Source organism: Colias eurytheme, chromosome 12 (genome assembly GCF_061535395.1).
Source record: "Colias eurytheme isolate Ceu_HAF_F1 chromosome 12, ilColEury1 Martin Lab GWU primary, whole genome shotgun sequence".
In the NCBI taxonomy this organism is placed as follows: Eukaryota; Metazoa; Arthropoda; class Insecta; order Lepidoptera; family Pieridae; genus Colias; species Colias eurytheme.
In genome coordinates this window covers 11,050,278-11,072,076 of record NC_142991.1, presented here as the reverse complement: position 1 = coordinate 11,072,076, position 21,799 = coordinate 11,050,278, and positions in this window count along the sequence as shown.

Here is a 21,799-nt window from a genome sequence, read left to right as displayed (position 1 = left end):
ATTAAAGCGGTTTTACTTGTAAAGCCTTTAGCATGCGTCTTATTTACCAACTTTAAAGTTCATATGTTTTATTTTTAACATATGAACTTTAAAGTTGTATGTTGTATTGTTTTAATGTTTATAGCGAAGGAATCTACAGCTTTGTTGAGATTTGATTTTTTATGTGAATAGATTTAGTACTTGATATTTTTTGTGTTAAAAATAATGATGATAAGAAGTTAGCTAACTCGGTCTTCGTGTAACTAAATTATTTATATAGTAGTGTTTTCAATACATCAATATTTTAATTTAAAAACATTACAACATAATTATACATTTTTGTTCGAGAAAAGTTATTTAATTGTCAATAGTAAAATACAAGTTTCTAATAATTTAATATATTTTTTATTTTTTTCTTAATATTTGGTTTTCAGCTTCATATTATTAAAAGAGTAAACTATAACTCAACACACCAAATTTCTACGTGCGTATATCAAAGTCACATCAAAATAGAAAAATTATAAACATTTTCATGCTTTTTAACGACATACGGATGAACTGTAGTAATTGCACAGGTCATTATCTTCCACAATCGGCGACATTCGTCATTATATTATCATTTTAACGAATATAATTGTCGCACGCGGCTCTGCTCGGTTTAATTACACGAGCTTGATTTACAAACCTGCGAGAAATCCTTTATCTTGAATTAGAACACGGTTCAATGGAAAATATGAGCTTTGTTAATGGGATAAGGTCGCTATTGCGATGTAAACGTGCTTCAAAATAAAAATTAGATTTATGCGACGGTAAATCTCACGCTAGTAAAACGTATTCAAGCGAATAGAATTTTAATTGAAGTATACATAGAGATATATACATAATTGGAAAGCCTAGTAATGTAACGATGTTTTAGGTAGTAAGTTGAATCTTCAAATTAGATAGTTTTCAAATGTTCTAACAAGTAGACGTTAAGCTCTTATATAATAACTAGCTTTCCGCCCGCGGCTTCGCCCGCTCTATTTAAAAACTAAAAAATTAAATATTAAAACCTTCCTCTTGAATCACTCTATTTATTAAAAAAACCCGCATCAAAATCCGTTGCGTATAGTTTTAAAGATTTAAGCATACCTACAAAGGGACATAGGGACAGAGAAAGCGACTTTTTTTATACTATGTAGTGATGAAGCAAAAGAATACAAAAAATGTATTGGTAAACGAAAAATGGTACTTGTATTATAAAGAATTATAATAATTGTTGACACGCTTTGTACGTAGGTACTGTATTTTCCAAAAGGCCCTAAGATTTGTACCACACAGATAAACAGATTTTCCAGAAATAATGAAGACCTTTTGAGGTTCCGGGATGTAAGGTAAATTGTAATTTCAATAAGAGCCGAGTTTCAATAATCTTTCGTAAAAAAATCTCTCGTGTGAGTGATATAAAGAAACTCATAAAATGTAATGAAGCCGTTACACCACGCGTATGAAATATTTTACTGAAAACCTTAAGGTTTTCTGCTATTACTTTCCAAGAATTTTTATTAAAAACGATGTCGAAAATGTCTTGTCTTTTAATGTTTCATTTTGTTAGATAACGATGATAAGTTTGTTTGGGTATTTTGATTTTTTTATCTATACTTAATATTATAAAGCTAAAGAGTTTGTTTGTTTGAACGCGCTAATCTCGGGAACTACTGGTCCGATTTGAAAAATTCTTTCGGTATTAGATAGCTCATTTATCGAGGAAGGCTATAGGCTATATATCATCTCGCTAGACCAACGAAAGCGCAGCACTGTGGGTAAAACTGCGGAGCACAGCTAGTTAATAATAAAATTAAAATAAATGTGAAGTTTTCGATTGACTGTATACAGCTAGTCTATGTGTGAAACAATAGAACTGGACAGCAAAACGAAGCTTTAATTAAAACTTGTTTTGATGAGATAGAGGCTAGATATACGTGATAATGTTTTTGTTACCTATTTTCTGTGAACATTATTCCATTATTATAAAACGCAGTAGCTATTAATAGTAGTATAGTATGTGTGCCGAACACGCATCTGAAGTGAAACTTATTTGGCAAGATTTATAAATCGTCAAATTATGGAGTACCTAATGACTTGACGATATTGCAATGACGCGACCATTGAAATTTTACTCTCAAAGCGCCTAAAGAAGTTTCACTTAAAAACTTATCTAATTTAAGCATACGTCAATAAATTATCGTTTTGCAAACATTTATTTATTTAGCACTCATTCTGACCGTAAGCCATTTGAACGTAAATATCGTTCCTTGAAATCTTTCTATACATCCAACTGCTAGTATTCCAAACTTCAGAGTTCCAGAATTGGAGAACCCATTTTCGCCTTTAACTGCACAGCTTAAAGCTGTCAATTGCATGATATATAATGGATACAGGGAATCGCGTGGGCGGGTGTAACTAAGCCGGTTTCAGAAAGAAAAATGTATTTCACGGTATTTGGAACTGAAGACGTATTGAGGGTCTCAAGTTATTTGTAACGTCGGCTGCCGGATTTTGTGATTACTCGTGAGCTGTAAATTCTAACCCTTATCTTGGTTGTAAATGTTTATGGTATTGACATTTTGACGTAAGCATAAATTAAGATTTATTTAGAATTTACAAGAGTAGGTTCTAGTAAAATTGTAAAGGTAATTTTATTTTAATCAGAGCAATATTTGTCCTTAAAACTAGTGAGATAAGTGCTTGTTTGGTTCCAGTTTCTTACTTTTTAGAATAATGTATTGAACGCTAGCTACATTTACGAGCAATCTCCTCAGGAACGAACGAAGCGTCTGCTTAATTGACATTTCAATTTTTGAAACAAGCAGGGCAATTTATGGCAAAATAGCGACACCTCTCCACCACAACTGTCAGGCGCAGACTGAAGCGCGGGCGCGTTTAGCATCTGGCGCAAAATGAGGGTAGCAAAATAATTAAAATTATACTCTCCATTTTTCAAATAGGTTTCTAAGTGTAATGATGAACTTAATTTATTGTATTAATTTTTACGTTATTACTATTTTGATCTTCTAAGTTACTGAACATTTAATACTTTCTTTATCTAAATTGCATAAATATTATGAAAAGTCTAAAGTAAAACTGTTGAAGTTGACTATCGTCGATGGAATAAGCACATAACCGTGTGAATTTAAAATTATCTTATTTCAATAAAAATACAGTGATATTTAATATAAGAAAGCCTCAACAATCGGCAATAGTACTCCAAAATGTGCTCGTAGACTCTTATATACATTTCTCAGAACGTAGCAATAGATCGTAGCGCTACGCCGTAGCACAATGGAGGACACATGAAAGGCTACGGTTTCTGGACTGCCGCCAGTGCATTGGAACATGGACGATGGAAAAACAAAAATTGTAAGGTTTATATGAGCTCGAATATAGCTTGGTACTTAAGTGCTGTTGGGATATATTTTAGCATGATAAGGTGAAAACCGTAGTATTTTATTTTTTGAAGTGAAAACTTCTTTAGCGGCGTTGGGTATAAAATCATAAACTCGCCTGGCCTGATCGAAAAGGCGTAAGACGGTTTTTTTTTGAAGCCCTTATATTCCATGCGTAATACGGATACCATTCCAAAATATCAAACATGCTGAACGTTAATAATCAAGTTTTCACTTCTGCCGGCACTCCCGGAGTGCAACCCGTCTTTTTTTTAACAAAATATAGGATAAATATTAACGAAATATAATTTAAAACTCAACATCATTTTGGCTGCACAAGTACAAATAAAAATACGGTGCTAGGTTTATTTCAAAATGTTGTTTACAAGACTGTCGACTTATTCTTAAATCCAGCAATTTATTATGTGAAAAATTAATTCCCACACATAGAATAAAACAATAATTTTTGAAACAGTTTAATCTCGCCACTAAACATTTCCACAATAAACACAATTTATAATGAAATACGGTTCGTTAGAGTACTTTTCTTTTGTAAAATTTATCCCGTAACATGTCTCTGCATAATGCTGCCGACTATCTGCTCTCGGTCGTTAAGACTGTCTTTTATTTACCGACGTGAATCATTGCTATATATTCTGTGGAAGTATGTATGTTTGTAGACCGGATGCACGACAATTGTAGGGATTTAATTGAAATGTTAGATTAGTAGTAACATAATGCCAGTCAGTTGACAATATTGTAAGTAATTTTACTTTTTATAGAGATGACCTGTAAATTCTTATGGGGTACCAATTATTTCCTTATATTTTCTTTTCGAGTAGAAATGCATTTTTTGGGTACATTATGTACGCAGCACGGACATAATTTATTTGTTGCCAACGCGATTTGAAACTGCTGCCTTGGCTGATTTATTTATTACCTACAATTACACTTAATAAAAAACCGGAATCCGATTATTAAAATCGGAAACACACAAATCAACAAAATATTTGTAAACCAATTGCAGTTATTAATAAAGGCAACAGCACTCAATACGCATTATAGACATTCTATCAAAAGTTTATTGCAATACAGACAGCACTCAGTGAACTGGGTTAGAAGGGCCATAAATACATGCACGCATATGCTCGCTCCATGTTTTTATTTCTGAAAGCATGCTCCATCCTCATTTATTATTCAAACCGGGGTATATACGCTTACCCGCTGTAGAATATTTAACGGTCTGAAAAAGACGATTCGATTATTTTTCTCATTTACTGTGGTTAAATTAACCAAGAAATACATTTCATAAACAATAATAATCGTCATGACATAGCATATAAATTCGTAATAAAATCCCTGAAGTTAAAGCACTAAAAATTTATTAATAGTAGAAACTTATTGTTTATTCCACATAGTAATTAATGTAACTAGCATAATAAACATAATTACTATACCAAGAAAGACAAATGCCTTTAAATACAGGGTTTTCCAGCGTTGTTTAAACGTATAAATCGTCATTAGCGTGGCAAAATCGATATCCCACAAGGGGCACGCCAAGGTACTTATTTAAGTCCGCTTCTATTCCTTAGCTATAGTGATGATATATGATGTCCTTGTATACGTAAGTCAGTTGATTTGTTTCCAGGTAACATCGTTACATGTAGTTCTAGGTTTTTCTATAATATTATTTAGAAAATAAGATTTGTTGAATGAATTATATATACACTGAAAACGATACATAAATATAACCTAAATTATAATTATTTACTTACGGAAATTGAACAGAAATATTTATTATAAGATAGTTTTAATAGTAAAAGATGTGTTAATATATGTATGTTAGTCTGTAAGGTATTTATTCTATGGGTCTGTACAATTTATTGTGTGTTACCTGAATTAAATAATAAATAAATAATGATTTTAATATTTATTTAAAATACTCATAGCTATTTGAACCTTCAATTAAATGAATGCCCATACCTGAACCTAGGATGCCTAATAAGTCGCTAATGAAGCTCTTTATCGAGACAGGATGTATTGTTGGCGCGAATTGAAAAATGCTTCCAATATTTCAATCGTTAAGTAGTTTGTTCGCGGCTCTTTGTTTCATTTCAAAAGCTGTGCCAACTTGTGAAACACTAAGACTCGCTTTCGATAGCTTCTGACTGCTTTTATTTTTATGCATTTCCAAAGGCGGCTGGTCTCTGCATATAGGTATTTTCATACGTTTTTTACAAAAAATGTGTTTAATGTTACTTTTCATTTAAACGGATGTGAATATAATATCTTATGGCTTAGTTTAGTTTATTTTTCACACCTCAACTGAAATATTTGTACCACTGGAGAGAAAATAATTTATACTCTATGAGCATAAAAATTCACTTAACACCTGATTAGGATCTTAATGAGTACAACATGAAACAGTACCTGCAGTTATTTTTAAAATTAAGGCAACGGCTAATTACTAATAATTTAAATTCGTCTTCAGCACTTGCAGAGACCTTTTTGAGGGACCATGTTGCGGGGTGCAGCACATTATTTGAATTGCGACACGTAACTGCTAATGATATTGTTACAGCCTTTAAGACACTAAATTTAAAAAATACTTGTGATCTTTGGGGAATGTCCGTAAATTTAGTTAATAATATAATAGAAAATATTGCGAACAATTTAGCTTTTATATTTAATAAGTGTTGTGACTATGGTACATTTCCTAATTTATTAAAGCTTAGTAAAGTTATACCTCTATTTAAGAAAGGCGATCAAGAAGACTGTAACAACTATAGACCTATCTCGATTTTACCAACATTAAGTAAGGTATTCGAAAAGTTAATATTAAACCAATTGACTAGTCACTTTGCATCTAATAATTTGCTGCACACCAAACAGTTTGGTTTCACAAAGGGGCGCTCAACCACAGATGCTGGAGTTGCACTACTAACACATATATATAAGGCATGGGAAAACTCAAAAAATGCTTTGGGGATATTTTGTGACCTCTCCAAGGCATTTGACTGTGTTGAACATTGTACCTTATTGCGTAAACTTAATCACTATGGGATTAAAGGACAAGCTCAGAACCTCATAGCCTCATACCTGCATGATAGGATACAAACTGTAGTTGTTAATGGAGAACGTTCTAGCGGTGCGTCAATTAACATTGGTGTTCCACAGGGATCTATTTTAGGACCCTTCTTGTTCTTGGTATATATCAATGATCTACCTTATTATTTACAGGATAGGTGTGAAATAGTTCTGTTTGCAGATGATACCTCATTAATATTTAATGTGGATAGGCATGACCCAAATGTTGACGAAGTAAACAGTGCTCTTTTACACATATCCGACTGGTTTACTGCTAATAATTTATTATTAAATGCCAAAAAAACAACTTGTGTTGAATTTTTACTACCAAACGTTAAAAAGTTAAGCAGAAATATTACCTTGAACGGGGAGGTATTACACCCTACAGAATCGACTGTATTTCTTGGGTTAACATTGGACGAGAAACTACAGTGGGGAGCCCATGTCAACACCGCTGCAGGTAAGCTCAGTTCAGCAGCATATGCAGTCCGAAAGGTAAGGCATCTCACCGATGAAGATACAGCTAGATTGGTTTACTTCAGCTACTTTCATAGTATTATGTCCTATGGAATTCTACTATGGGGCAGGGCAGCAGATATAGAAACTATATTTATCTTACAGAAAAGAGCCATTCGTTCTATATATAATTTACGTGCTCGGGACTCCCTAAGAGATCTCTTTAAGAATACTGGTATCCTTACTGTACCATCACAGTATATATTTAATAATATTTTGCATGTACACAAAAACGCCGACTTACACACAAGAGTGGGAGATAGACACTGTTATGGCACAAGGAACAGAAATAGAATTGAAATGCCATTTTTCCGATTAGCTAAAGTTAAAAATTCATTTATGGGTCAAGGTATACGCTTTTACAATAGAATTCCTCATAATATTAAAGAGTTTAGTAGTTCTAAATTTAAAACTTATATAAAAAATGTACTAGTTCAGAGAGCGTACTACAGTATTCAGGAATATATGGACGATAAAAACCCATGGAGGGTTGTCGCGTAAAAACCACAGGACAGTTCTTTGGCATGTTATTACAATACTTATATGTTGTTACATATGTATTTTGTAAAATTGTAAAACTGACATGATTTAAAAGAGCAACTATGGAGTTTCTTGCCGGTTCTTCTCCGTAGATACTGCTTTCCGAATCGGTGGTAAATTTTAAAATATGTAATGACGTTTCAAAAGTGCTTCTTTAAGAAGTCTAATTGAATAAATAAATGTTTGAGTTTGAGTTTGAGTTTGAAATTACCAATCAACTAAAAAATCAATTTCAGCCATTACCGAGGTTATTGAACGTATAGACGAGGGCATTGATCGAAGACACACAGACACGTCTGAGAAAAATGTAAATCTTTGCAGAAGCAATCAATCAGTGTGCACTTGCCGCTTTGTGGGGACACCGCACGAATATCTAATTTTGTTTGCAACCCCCGCTCAGCCTTCGTAAGGTTGCCTCTCCACTGGCTTGAGTACACCTAGTGAGATGGATTCGTATTGTAGGTATTCATATACTGGCATCGTAGCACCACTCATGCTTTATGCAATTATGGCGTGAATGTAATAATACCAGTGTTATAATAAAGATTTATTTAAAAATGTATGAATATAAAATTTAAGTTATAAGTTAGGCTTTTGATTAACATCAACTCAAATATCATTTACAATACCTCTTATTTCGAGAGTTTCATGAGAAAATCTTATAAAAAGCATTGTCCAATTACTGGCAGTAGCTAAAGTTGATAAATTCCTCAAACTCTACATTATGAGTATCATATTATTATGCTTAGTATAAATTCACTACTTTTATTTGTACTATAAATTTTAATCATTTTACCAGATTATGCAATATCAAAAATGCTGGTACATTACGGTAGATAAACCGATAATATTCCACTATTATAGAATTTACATATTATGTACTTACCAAACATCTTCCTCATTACATCTATACCAAATCGAAAGCTATATACAATACAACTGAAACCTACCTGTATAGCTTACCTCTGGTGAGCAGCCCTAACCCCGCCTGGCGACCGTCACCGCGCAAGCGCCGAACACCCTAAATCCTAGCGGACGTTTTGATGGATCACCCTTAATGACAAGCACTGAAGGGGCGACGTAGTGATGCGCCTTATCGATGTTTTCTATCGATACTATTGATAGCATCTAATGGATAGTAATTGGTGTTATTGGTAGGCTTTTGATTAGGTACGTAGATAGAAATTGAATTAAGGATTTATTTGTGGCCATATGTTGCTGAATGTAATAGAAATGTCTATAATGCAAGTTTCGTGTGTTATTAATTCAGATGATCATATATTGATAAAATGAAATATCAACGTAATTATATCCACTCAATCTCAGTATGCCAATTGTTGGCGAATTGTGCGGACGTGAAATTTATTATAACTTTGCTTTGTAACCACAATTCATACAAATAAATCATTTCATTTCATTTCATTTCAGATAAATCTAACATGTTCTTTTATAAAATAAAAAGCAGGATAAAGCAACTTTCAAATACCTATTACTGTATACCCAATATGATCTACTCAATGAACAATTTAAAAGATTATCTTAAACATTATCAAAATTCGAGATAAAAATAACTCACGAGTTGAGTTACATTCCATAAGGACAATGTGTTTTCAATATAGAGGTAGTGTTGTATCATGTTAAGCTCTATTTTAAATTTCCCAGCCGTTGGCATTAATCATCATATTATCCTCATTAGTATAAATTATTGTATTTACTATTATAATTAAATAATATATGGCTTACCTATATTAGCATTATTAAAATTATCGATATCAATTTTATCGACTCACGCACATCACTAGCACATACGCGCCCTCCGTTATATGCACAGCACTCGCTACAATTGTATTAGACATTAGTGATGTCGCTCTTATTGTGGTCTTAGACGACTGGGTGTTTTGTAAAATGCCTTTTAATATCTTTTATACGTTATAAACCGTTTCAGGGATTTAAAGAGGCAATTATATCACTTGTTTGAAGAAGATAAGGATATTTTGATTGTTAGTAAAGGGGTTGGAAAGGGAGAGTATAAAGAATTTTTCCCTGCGCGGGGTTATATTTAAATACTACACGATGCGTATCAAATAAAAGCCAAATAAACTCATAAGCAGTTTCGTATACAGTTTTTCAATCAGAGAAGAAAGGTAAAATTGACCTATAAGAATATGTGTATACAGCAATGCATACACATATTCTTATAGGTAGCATAATTTTAGAAAGCAAAACATTCTATACATGACAAATGTGAGCGAATCTACGGTATAAGCTTGTAAATAACAACAAACATCGACAGCTATATCTCGATCCATTAGGCTCACAACTCCAATAAGACTGAAAAAATAGATTAAAGCAGTAAAGAAAAATAGACAAAAGGTAATAGAAACACTTATTTATAAACCACGAGTGTGATTAATGACGGCGAGCACGGCATGGAATACAATAATTATATGAACGATTGCTTCTATCGATTGTGTTTGTAGAGGGTTGGTAGACTGGTAGTGTGACTGTGTGACGTACATTATGCATAGAGATCTTGGGGTAGTTCTTGTATGAGCATTATCTGTATGTTATTGTAGCCGACTTAGACTCAGTTTTGACCCACTTTAAACGGGCAGATTATAGTTTTTAGCTTCACCGATACAGGTATTTTTTTTAAACTATATTCATTTTATGTTAGAGCGGACAACCGAGCTCGTGATTAGCCTGATTAATCACCACCGCTATTATTATTTTACATTTTAATATGTATTTTACATTTGATACGAAACGATCTTCTTCTTTGTTCTTCTTGAATAATACAGGCGATCAGGAAATATATTTTTATTTGTTTCCTCACAAAATACATAGTTTATTTGTTGTCTCTACGTTATTCGCGTTGTGAAATAAATCAGATAATATACAGTATACACAGGTTAACAGGTACAGTCTATATCTGTACCTGTTAACCTGTGTGTTACCTATGTAACATCTAGTATATATTATTTTGAAAATATAAGGTTAGGACATTAAAGGCGGACAAAGTTATGTTAATTATAATAACAATATTATATAAGTTAACAAATATGCAACAATATTTTAATGATAACGTTTTATTGTTCACAGATCCTGCTCGCTTGTAGATTCGGTAAGTTATATTAGCCCATTAGTCACATAAACGTAATATTTACAAATTACTATTATGCATTTGCTTATTCGCCGCTACGTCATTTCGACGAAAGAGATATCACAGGCTAATTTCAGCAAAGTTAAAGCCAAACATAACAGTAACCACACTTCAAGACTTGCAGGTACAAATTTAACAACGGAAGCGTTGCATTCAGAGATGATATCAGATAAAACGAATGAAAGTGTACTTTAAACGTATATAATTAGAGTTGAAATTGCAACGCCTTTCTCTGTTGTGGCAATATAAATCGATCAACGCACGCATTTCGCTGTCGTCACAGGCGTATGCGCATGGTCTCATCCGTAGGGTGACCATCCGTTCTGCTATTTTCGGAATAACATAAGACGAATTTATGTAGTGTTAATTATTATTTTATATAATCAATAATATTAATAAAAAATCTTTATTAGCAATACAAGTTTTTTTTAATTGATAGCATATCATTTATTTATTTATTTTAACTGACAAAGCCTCTTTATCTGTTGTGCCTATTTGACTATTCTGCTTTTCGTCATAATATTTTTTATTTTCGTCTATTCTAGAACGTTATTCAGCTTTTATTGCTAAATTGGATGTATTGAAAAGAGCAATTCCTTTATTTAAAATGTGGGGCATTTTTGGTTTTATCTCTCCTCGTTGAATTGTCTTTCATGTTAAAAATGAAATTAATTAGGTTTTGCGGTTAGTAAAGCGCTGGCATATATTTGGGACAACACATTAGCCGCTAACCGCTATTCAAAGAGACAATGATGTTACTGGCCTGCATCCCCTATAGGAGTGGTGTCGTAATTTTTGTTAATAGTCTTTATAACACCAAATACATACTGCCCAATTAAAAAGTTTTTATGCGCATACAGTTTGCATAATACCAAACATCTTTTGTTATTTTTTCTAGTTATAAAGTTATTAATTTGAGTGTTTTTCTATGTGCTTTACGTATTCAAAATTTTATTGAAGTCGAAAAAATTCTCGATGATCTATAAAAAATGAACGTGATAATAAAAATAAACTTATTTTATTTATCTATCATTTTTTAATCCAATAAGGATAAAATAGGAAAAATTCATAGAATAGATACCTTCCTACCTACCTACATATCTACGTTCGTGTATATTTAGATAATATCTTTTTATGGGGTCAAATTTTGTGTATACAGATTCATATATTATGTTATATATCCAGTAGATCTATTATAATTAGTCAACCTAGCGCTGCAGCGATCGCGCTGTGTGGTCTCCGCAATTAGCTTGAACAATAAGTAGCTGTCCCAAGATCAATGTTAGCACGTGGCTACTGGACTGGAATCATGTACTCGTACATCCATAATAATGTACTAGTATATGTATTTGCTTGATGGCCTTATTAATTATTATAAGTATAGATTATATACCGCAAAGAACCTTGGTGGAAACAATAATATATACGTATATATAGTTGCTTGATGGCCATATTAAATACCGTAAAGAACGTTGATGGAAACATATCTCTGAGTTCAAAAGGTGCCAACACTAATGTTATGTAATAATGCACACTCTACGAAAATGTATGTCTATGAGACAAATGAATAAGGTGCGATGTGATTAAAATAGACAAAACTATCTGTCACCCAAATAGACAAAACTATCTGTAAGAATTATTTGATACAGCTGTATCAAATAATTCTTATTCAATAATTCTAATAATTTTTTTAAGCTTCACACTTGCTTTATATAAACTTATTGTCTATGGCCTTCCCGATGATAATGTTGCCACACCAGTTAGCTGTAAGTAAATGAGATTCATGAATAGAATAAAACAAAAACTTAATAAATACCATGATAAATATTCAAGTTTATAGTAGATATTCAAGTATGTAGCATACTGTATACCATGTTTAATTTTCTAAAACCAAATACAAGATGTCTCAAGAAGTAACAATAAAAAGTGTAACTTATACAAAATTCTACGGTTTAACATTTCTCAATCAATTAGTACCAAAAATGTCAATCGTTAAGATAATATTTATTTTGTGTCCCAAAACACGAACAAGGCTCTCGAACAAATAAGATGTTCGTCCTTTCCAATAAAAAACTGATAAGACGATGATAATGAATAGGGATGTGACGTTAAATATTTCATATCGATAATATTTATTTATACTTGTACTTTTTCATTAATTTAAAGAAATGTTAATTTGGATAAAAACGATAAAGGAAAAATACTACTTGAATCTAATCACAACCATAATGTTATTTGCCTAAAAAATTATAGATCGCTAGAACAGATCTACTTATTAGTCATTTTATTCTTGAAGCAATACAGACATCAACAATGTTTACAAAACATTGCCTATATTGTATAACAAAAATTACGATTTAATTTTATCGAAGATTAAATTAATATAATGAGTAAATCTATGCTTTCTAATCAAATTAAACAAGAAATTTGAACTGGTACAGCCCTGCCCCGCTACCTGCGCGCACGCACTCAGCGTCGCCGTGTCACCACTTGACTGCGCTAGAGTGCAGCTACCGACAGATTTGTGGGCTCGTATCCTCTGGAACACATTGCGAAGTTTACACGCTTCCATTTTCTGCGCTGAGTGAATATAGCCAAAGATAGACGATGCGTTATTTTTATCTTCAAGTAAAGGGAATGCGACTAATTGAGTTTTTTTGTTTAAAAGCTACTAATATGGTTCAATTTAAAAATTTATACTAAATATTAAAAACATTTTTTATTCACGTAAAGAAGTAATTATGAAATTTTTAATATGTCGCGAATGTCGCTAATACCGAAAAGAATCGGTAAAACTGTTATTTTAGAATTAATAATAATTAAATATATTTCTCATTTTTGTTAAATACACTAGGCATTTTTTCATACATAAGCTAACTACATAGCTAGCTACTCTACATAATGACTCTATCAATAAAAACAGACTACCGAATGAATTTGTATATTAAATTAAATTTCACTTATTTTCATAGACAAAAATTTTATGAACTTAACGTTAGTCAAGCAATACTCACAAAGCAGGTACCAGGGACAAAATTAATAAAAACAAATACGCAAGAGACTAAGTCTAAGAACAGCAGGTAGGGCCACATGCAGTCGCCTCTGTTATCTGCTTATCTCCAGACATCCGGATTTCTGAGAACTAACACTTGTGAACGTCGAAGCTTGCACAAAAAATTATTCTATCGATATGTGTCCATTGTGAATGATTGTTTAACAAATTTTGGGATATTTTAGGAGTTAAGGAGAGATGCTTGCATAAGATAGCAATAGGATTTTAAATTTCGTGATAGTGTGATCATTTAAAGAATTGAGAATTTTTTTATTTACCCAGGCTACGGTGACAAGTCAAAAAGAAGACCATCTGCAGTCAATTATATAATCTAAATAATCTAATTGAAATTATAGAAAGGGGAAAGATTTTCAAATCAATTATAACTCATAAATTCATAATATAAATAGAATATATTTATTGCTAAAATAAACTGTTCCCTTAAATTTAAACTGTAAAGAAGTAATAAAAATATGCTATTTATTATATAAATAAAGTCGTTTTCATCGTTTTTCCCCCATTCATCCATTAAAATTCAAACCTGAAAAAGAGTAATGAGTTTGTACTGAACCAGACAATAATTATTTAAAATGAAAACATATAACATCCCATTTCTATACTAAAATAACAATAGCTGCTATATTGTACATATTTGAAGACTGTATTTCCCCATTAATCATACTTTACCCTGTATAATACTACGACCGTAATCAATGGAGTCACTCACCCTCCAGTTATCAGGTGTTTTATTTAGGAAAATACAACGTCAAGATAATAATAATAGTAGTTTCTTTATTTTAAAATTAAAGGCAATAAAAAATTGTTATTTTCAGTACATGGTTTTCGACGTATCGTGATTTTACAGCAAGCGTGATCATGGTCGCTTACTTGTTATAAAATGGAATAATACAGTACAGAATTAACAATTTAAGATAATTCCCAATACGTAAAATTAGAGTTAAGTAGGACAGTATTTAAAATCATAGGTACTTTCTTTAAATTTTAATGAGAGAAATAGTCGTGAACTTCTCAGCCTCTTTCCTTCTATACAAGGATTTAAGTAAATAACTTTGGACAATCTCTTTAAATAGAAACACTTCACAATATATAGGAAAATAAAGAAACAGAAAAGTAGAACGGCCAATAATAAAGGCCAATAGAAACAGAATATCATACGGAAGTGAATTAACAGAGACGTTACAGGAAACGGGCGAAGGGTCAACAAATCAGGAATCTAAGGACCTTTTGATACAGCCATAAATTGCGATGAGACTCTCTAATGTAAACAGGGCCCTTGGACGTAATGGTAAGCGAAGTAAGGCCGAATCACTGGCTTTTTTGTCCTCTCATTTCGTACGGGCTTAATGGCATGGACCGAGTTGCTTTTTAATTTACTAGGCGTAGGATTTTGGTACGAATTGTGTATTTTTAATGGTAATTAGGTCTGTCTGTTTTTGGGTAGGTAGGTCAAGAGTTCAAATTCATTCGGATAAATTTCATTCGATTAGATTCATAAATCCTCCTTTTCAACAAACATTTGCTTTAAATTGATTCGTTATTCTGAAAATATCGGGATAGTGCTTTGAATTTAAATCATTTATTAATATTGAAGCATGAAGTTTCTTTAACCTCTCATATAATATTATATCTTATATAATACTAGCGGTCCGCCCCGGCTTCGCCCGTGGTACATATGAAAAATAGATGTTGGCCGATTCTCAGACTTACCCGATATGCACAGAAAATTTCATGAGAATCGGTCCACCCGTTTCGGAGGAGTATGCAGACTAACATTGTGACACGAGAATTTTATATATAAGATATAATATTTAACAAAGCATAAAAAATGTATTTTATGCAATTCATTATTTAATTATAGTTTTATTAAAAATACTTTATAGTTGTCTGTTAACTTTTATGTGAATTTTATTAGTAAAATAATTTCATTATCATATTAAATACTTGGAATGTAAAAGCAAATAGGTTACAATGTAAGAATATTTACATTTTTTAACAGTAATACAAAAATAGGACAATATAGGTGTAATATCGATTTGTTCATACTTTTCTCAGCAAAATGATGTTTTTATAAAGTATGTGAATTTATTCTTATTTTCTTATATTTCAGTAAAGAACTGTGATTTAAAATTAAAAACGATTAGAGCAGGCTCCAAGGAGATGTTCGTTTGCAAAAATAGCGGACCTAAATCTGACTTCTGATATATATTGTATAGATCCCAGACATCCTATAGACAGATGTTGCCAACCAGTTTTGTGGTCCCCCTCTCCCCACAACGGTAATTAAATATGGCATACAAAGAAAAAAATAAAAATTTCCAAAACATGCCGTGTGGGGTATCAAATGAAAGAGCTTATTGAGTAGATCACGAATATATAGCATACTATAACATTTCTTACACTTTCTCTAAGATTATTTAGAAAATTTACGAAAATGCTCCATTTTTGAGTTAACTTTAAACCACTATAGATTGAAAACTCATGAGTATATTTTTTAAATTATTATTTTAAATAATTAACAATAGTCCATTGTTTACGATTCAATAGTTCGTAATATATGTGGTGGATTTGATGACCCCACAAAATGTTTTAAATTGCAAGGCGCAACTTTCACTGAAGTTACCCATTTGAAATCACACAGAGGCTGATTCAAGAATGTTCTGCCATATTTTTCATTCTGTCAAACACAACGACAGTGCAGAGATAATTATTCTAAGCCCTGACACCGATATTTTTGTATTAGGCCTTTATTTCTGGCATAAACTTGAAAATATACTCGCCATCTTTGAATGCTCCCCCCACTCCCCCATGCAACTATTTCACTGTATGAACTATTGAATCGTAAACAATGGACTATTGTTAATTATTTAAAATAATAATTTAAAAAATATATTCATGAGTTTTCAATCTATAGTGGTTTAAAGTTAACTCAAAAATGGAGCATTTTCGTAAATTTTCTAAAAAATCTTAGAGAAACTGTAAGAAATGTTATAGTATGCTATATATTCGTGATCTACTTAATAAGCTCTTTCATTTGATACCCCACACGGCATGTTTTGGAAATTTTTATTTTTTTCTTTGTATGCCATATTTAATTACCGTTGTGGGGAGAGGGGGACCACAAAACTGGTTGGCAACATCTGTCTATAGGATGTCTGGGATCTATACAATATATATCAGAAGTCAGATTTAGGTCCGCTATTTTTGCAAACGAAACTCCACTGAGAGTCCGGTCTAGATAAAACTCTTACTTGCTGCGAGAAGTTATTATTCTATGTACATAGTTTTATGTGTTACTTACTACATATTTAGTTTGAGGGCTGATAAACGCGAAAGAATCGGGTTTTTGACGGTAGATAACTATAATTTAATTAGGCATGATCCCATCAACACCAATTAGGTACATACGTAGGTACTTACATAGATTATAAATTATATCACGAAACTAAAAATGTTTTCTTTTGGTACAAAATAGGTTTTTGGTACAATAAATATTATTGTAGGTACTATAGTTATAAGAATAAATTATTTTATTTGTATATCCTGATATATATTTAATTAAACAAACTTATAGTTAATATTCAAAACATGTATGATGTACAAGAACAAAAACAAATATTTTTATACTTATTTACTTTTGTAATAAAATGCCATACGGAGTAACTCGACCAAGGTGCAAAAAATGCAATATTGTAAACTTATCTAACATGTATAAAAAGAAGAGTGTTTTGTCCGCCGTTTATAAATAATTTTATGTCCCAGGTTCGGTTTATTCGTACCAGACCTGTTTTTGCGTTTGGTCTAAGTACTAAATGTTATAAGAAGCTGTGTAATATAATATTATTATAATGTGAATCTGGTAATGGTACTTATGCTACAACACAGCCGAGTGTCATCAAAATTCGTTCAGTAGTTATGTGGTAATATAACAAACTACTCTACTAATCTCTACATATATTCAAAATGAACCAAATACTGTTTGTAAAGATAAATAACTAGAATTTAAAAGATTTATCACACAAGAGATATTCAATGATACTATTAGACTTTCCGGATTTCGATAAAGATTTATATCGTAGTGAAATAAAGACAAAAAGCTCTATTTAAGAAACATTCTTTATTCAATAAAACTATTTGTGTGACTTTAAACAATGGTCATATCATTTATTAATGATAAAATACATTATAAATTAAATTATTGAAACATCATTTTTAAGTCGCTTCAAAATAACGGTATGTAAAAATCGCCTTCACTTTCTAATTGTGACACTCCATAAATATTGTTATATTTTATTTGCGATACTGCATCGTATCATAAAGCGCTAAACAAAATACTAAAATATCGAGAACCAATTTGGTATTTACTTTATTGCCAATAAAAACAGAATATTTTATTCATTGAGGTTTTTATGTGTTTTAATTCACAGGCTTGAGGGTTATTGGTTTTTCAATCAAATAAAAATATGTGGTTTTTTATTAATTAGACATCATTAAATGTTGTTTATTTTATTATGGATGGTTGTTAGCTAATAATCTATACTAATATTATAAAGAGGAAAGGTTTGTATGTACATACATAAACTACTCGACCGATATTGATGTTTGGCACAGATAATCTTTAGACCATGAGAAAGAACATAGGCTACCTTTTATTGCGAAATATGCACCACGGGCGAAGCCGGGGCGGACCGCTAGTTAGATATAATTGTGAAACTCATTTTAACGCTATTGCCTTTTGAAATAATACAGTCATTTAAATTGTGATTTTTGTCTTTTGTGATAATAAATGGTTCGAAGCAATTTTCATAAGTAGTGTATTATTTTCCATTGAATGATACATTGAGATGAAATTTCCGTTATAAAATTAATTAAACACCACTAAATAAAACTTAATATCAATTATTCCTAGAAATTACAAAATATAGTATTCATTATATCTATTCAGCATAGTCTTGTAAATCCCATACATACTGTCTCTACATCAGTCTTACTCTAAATAATACTTTAGAAGCAAATTAAAACCAATTATCTAGTACATATTTAATAATTATTATTTACATCTAATATCAATACGTCTTTTCTTAGTCGCTCCAGCCTGTCCCTTGCACGTCTCAACTCTCGTTAATATCAGCTGGATCTTTATCAAAAGCGTGTAATATTGAATGTTCGTCTTTATGTTCGTACGAGTTAAATTTACGATGTGTTGTTTGAATGGTTTGCGGCATTCATAATGTATGTTAATTCAGACGCAGCGGGAATGCAGAATTGGCGCGAAATGAGGATAATGTAAAAATGTGTTTAAAACACGTTTAAAAGCTGGTTTTGCGGTTTGTATTGGTGGTTTGGAGTGTGTTGGTTTTGAAATAAGTTTAAATAAATGTTCAAAGTTTTCTAAGGCAATGTTAATGCAATTTTTTTTTGTTAAAAATAAACAAATCAAAGATTGTGATAGTGAATTTTCCAATTAAGTCGATAGTTTTATAAAAATACACAGCAAACTTGGTATTTTAGGGACAATATTTTGAAATTTTCTTTTTGAGTCATGATTCTTTGTAGAGGTGTCCCTTTGTTGAAAAAATGGCCTAGATACCTTTCTTGTTTGTTTAAAAAACTGTATTTTTGAACAGCAAAACTGCAACAATCTGATTCCCTATTCCCTTTTGCCTTGTGTATAAATGTTCGGTCAACAATGTTTATTCTGGCGCGAACAATAACATATGGAGCGAAGGCTTTGCGGATATGAGGTGTACTTCCGGTGGACCGGCACTTCCGGTTACACGTTTCCTCTTGCTATTTTACTGGGCTTAAGCAAATCGATATTGTTATGATATTTTATCACGATATGGAGGATGGCGGGTTGGATATTTCAAATACCTAATATAGAATATTGGTTGGTTGGTAATTTTTAGTTATGAAAGAGAAATGAGATTTTTTTATAATGTAATGATAACTTGTTGTACGTAACATATTTTTATAGTTATTACACCCATATCCATGTAAAGACGTATCTCGCTCATATTTTATCGAACACATAAAGCTTGGACAAGCATGAAATTAGCTTCTTGTCTAACTTAAGAAACTATAAACAAAGTTTATTTTGTTGTTTATTACATGAATAAATATAATGATATCTATAATTGTCAATTTTATTAAATTGTATATTTTAAGTGATGTAATTTTTCGCCACGATGCAGATGTTCCAAAAATACAAGCAACCTTTAAGTCTGTAGAACTAGCCGTACAGATTTAAAGATTACAAAGAGAGACACATAGTTCTATTAAATAACCATTACGCGTCGTTTTCCTTATTAACTAATGTCTCAAGTTACTCTCTGGGGACTCGTTGAGACGACGGGAAAAACCCAAAACTTGTAACGCTTACAGGTGCAAGCGTGAAGGGACTGTTTGAGATATGGCACAAAGATTATGAGGTAGATGTGACAGTTTATAATCGAATTAAAGAATTAATAACGCTTTTAAATAGATTAATATTGTATGTACAAAACATGTAAAAAAATCACATTATAGAAGTAAAAACTTACAAACGGTATTGTTTTCTGTATTTTGAAGTCTAGTTGAATAAATAAATGGTTGAGTTTGCGTTAATTCATTCGTTTAATAGCCCTATTACATTACTATTAGAATCTAGCTTATCGCGGAGTCAAATTGCACTTACTTTTGCCATGTCCATACAAAAATATCCCATAAATAAATCAAACTCTACCAAATTCTGCTATATCTACACAAAATATTCCATAGTTGATAGTCTTTGCACTTAGTTCCCATGTCACGTCGTTGGATAGCATCTATGAAGTAAATCATGTCCCAGTCACGTTTGGGCTCGCCAGCTTTCTGAAGAATACCTGTTACTTTGCTACATTTACTTTGGACAAAGTTTTATCTGGCCTTCGGATGGGTTATTGATTGGGGGATAGTTATTTTTGGGAGTTTACGAGTAGGTATAGAGATAAAAAAATTATCGTGACTGCCTATTTGTAACTTTTACAAATAATTATTATGTACAGTGTACAGAGCTGAGGACGGACAGCATTCTATAAATGGTAAAATTTATTATTTATCAGTTTAGTCAGTAGCTTTTAGTTAAATCGTCACATATAAACAACAATTAAATTGAAAGCTCTTAGGTTATTCTTGCTACAAGACTTGTCATTATTTGTTATAATAGTATGTAGTAGATTTTGTAGTAGTTTTGGATAGTTATTTGTCATCACAGGATAATAATTACAATAATTCAGCTCACGAGTTCGCAAAAATAGTATATCATAACTACATTGTACATATTGCATTCTAATCAGAGTTGAGAACGTTTAAAATAACATTATTATTTGGTTAAAGTGAATATACCCGACAGAATACGATTTTAAACAAATATCATGCATTTATAAGCAGGTAAATACAAATATCCCACAGGTGGTCCACGTCCCGGTCATAAAGCGATTTGGCGGACCTTCCCGGTTATCCGTAGAGGTGACGTTATCCGCCCATTTTATTGCATACCGGTAAATATTGCATTTTTGTCTGGATCGTAGTTTATCCGATGGTCGTTGGAGACGTGTTGGTCTGTGGAATAGTATTCGCTTCTTTTTCATTCGTGTGTATATGTAACACTATATGTTTTGTTTATTGTTAGTTTAATTAGGGATTGTTGGAAAAATTGTGTTTTGAAACGCAAAGCTCACAATGAAACTTAAAAATGTTCCCATTGGTCGTAGCATTATACATTACTTATAGCTTTCCACGAAAAACAGACTATACAGTACAAAATAATTTTTAAATTCGAACCAGTCTTCCTGAGTAGCTCTTATCTTTAGCTCCTACAAAAAAATACTCCATCTTACAACTCTTCCGTTTATAATATTGCTATACTTTCATAATAAACATGCTAAAATCTCTTTGTTGAGACTTAAGAAGAACAGTTCTTCTTCCTTTTATGCCAACACTCGTTTCATCAAAAATTGTAAGAAGCTGTATGCAATTGAATAAAAAAACCAAGACGGT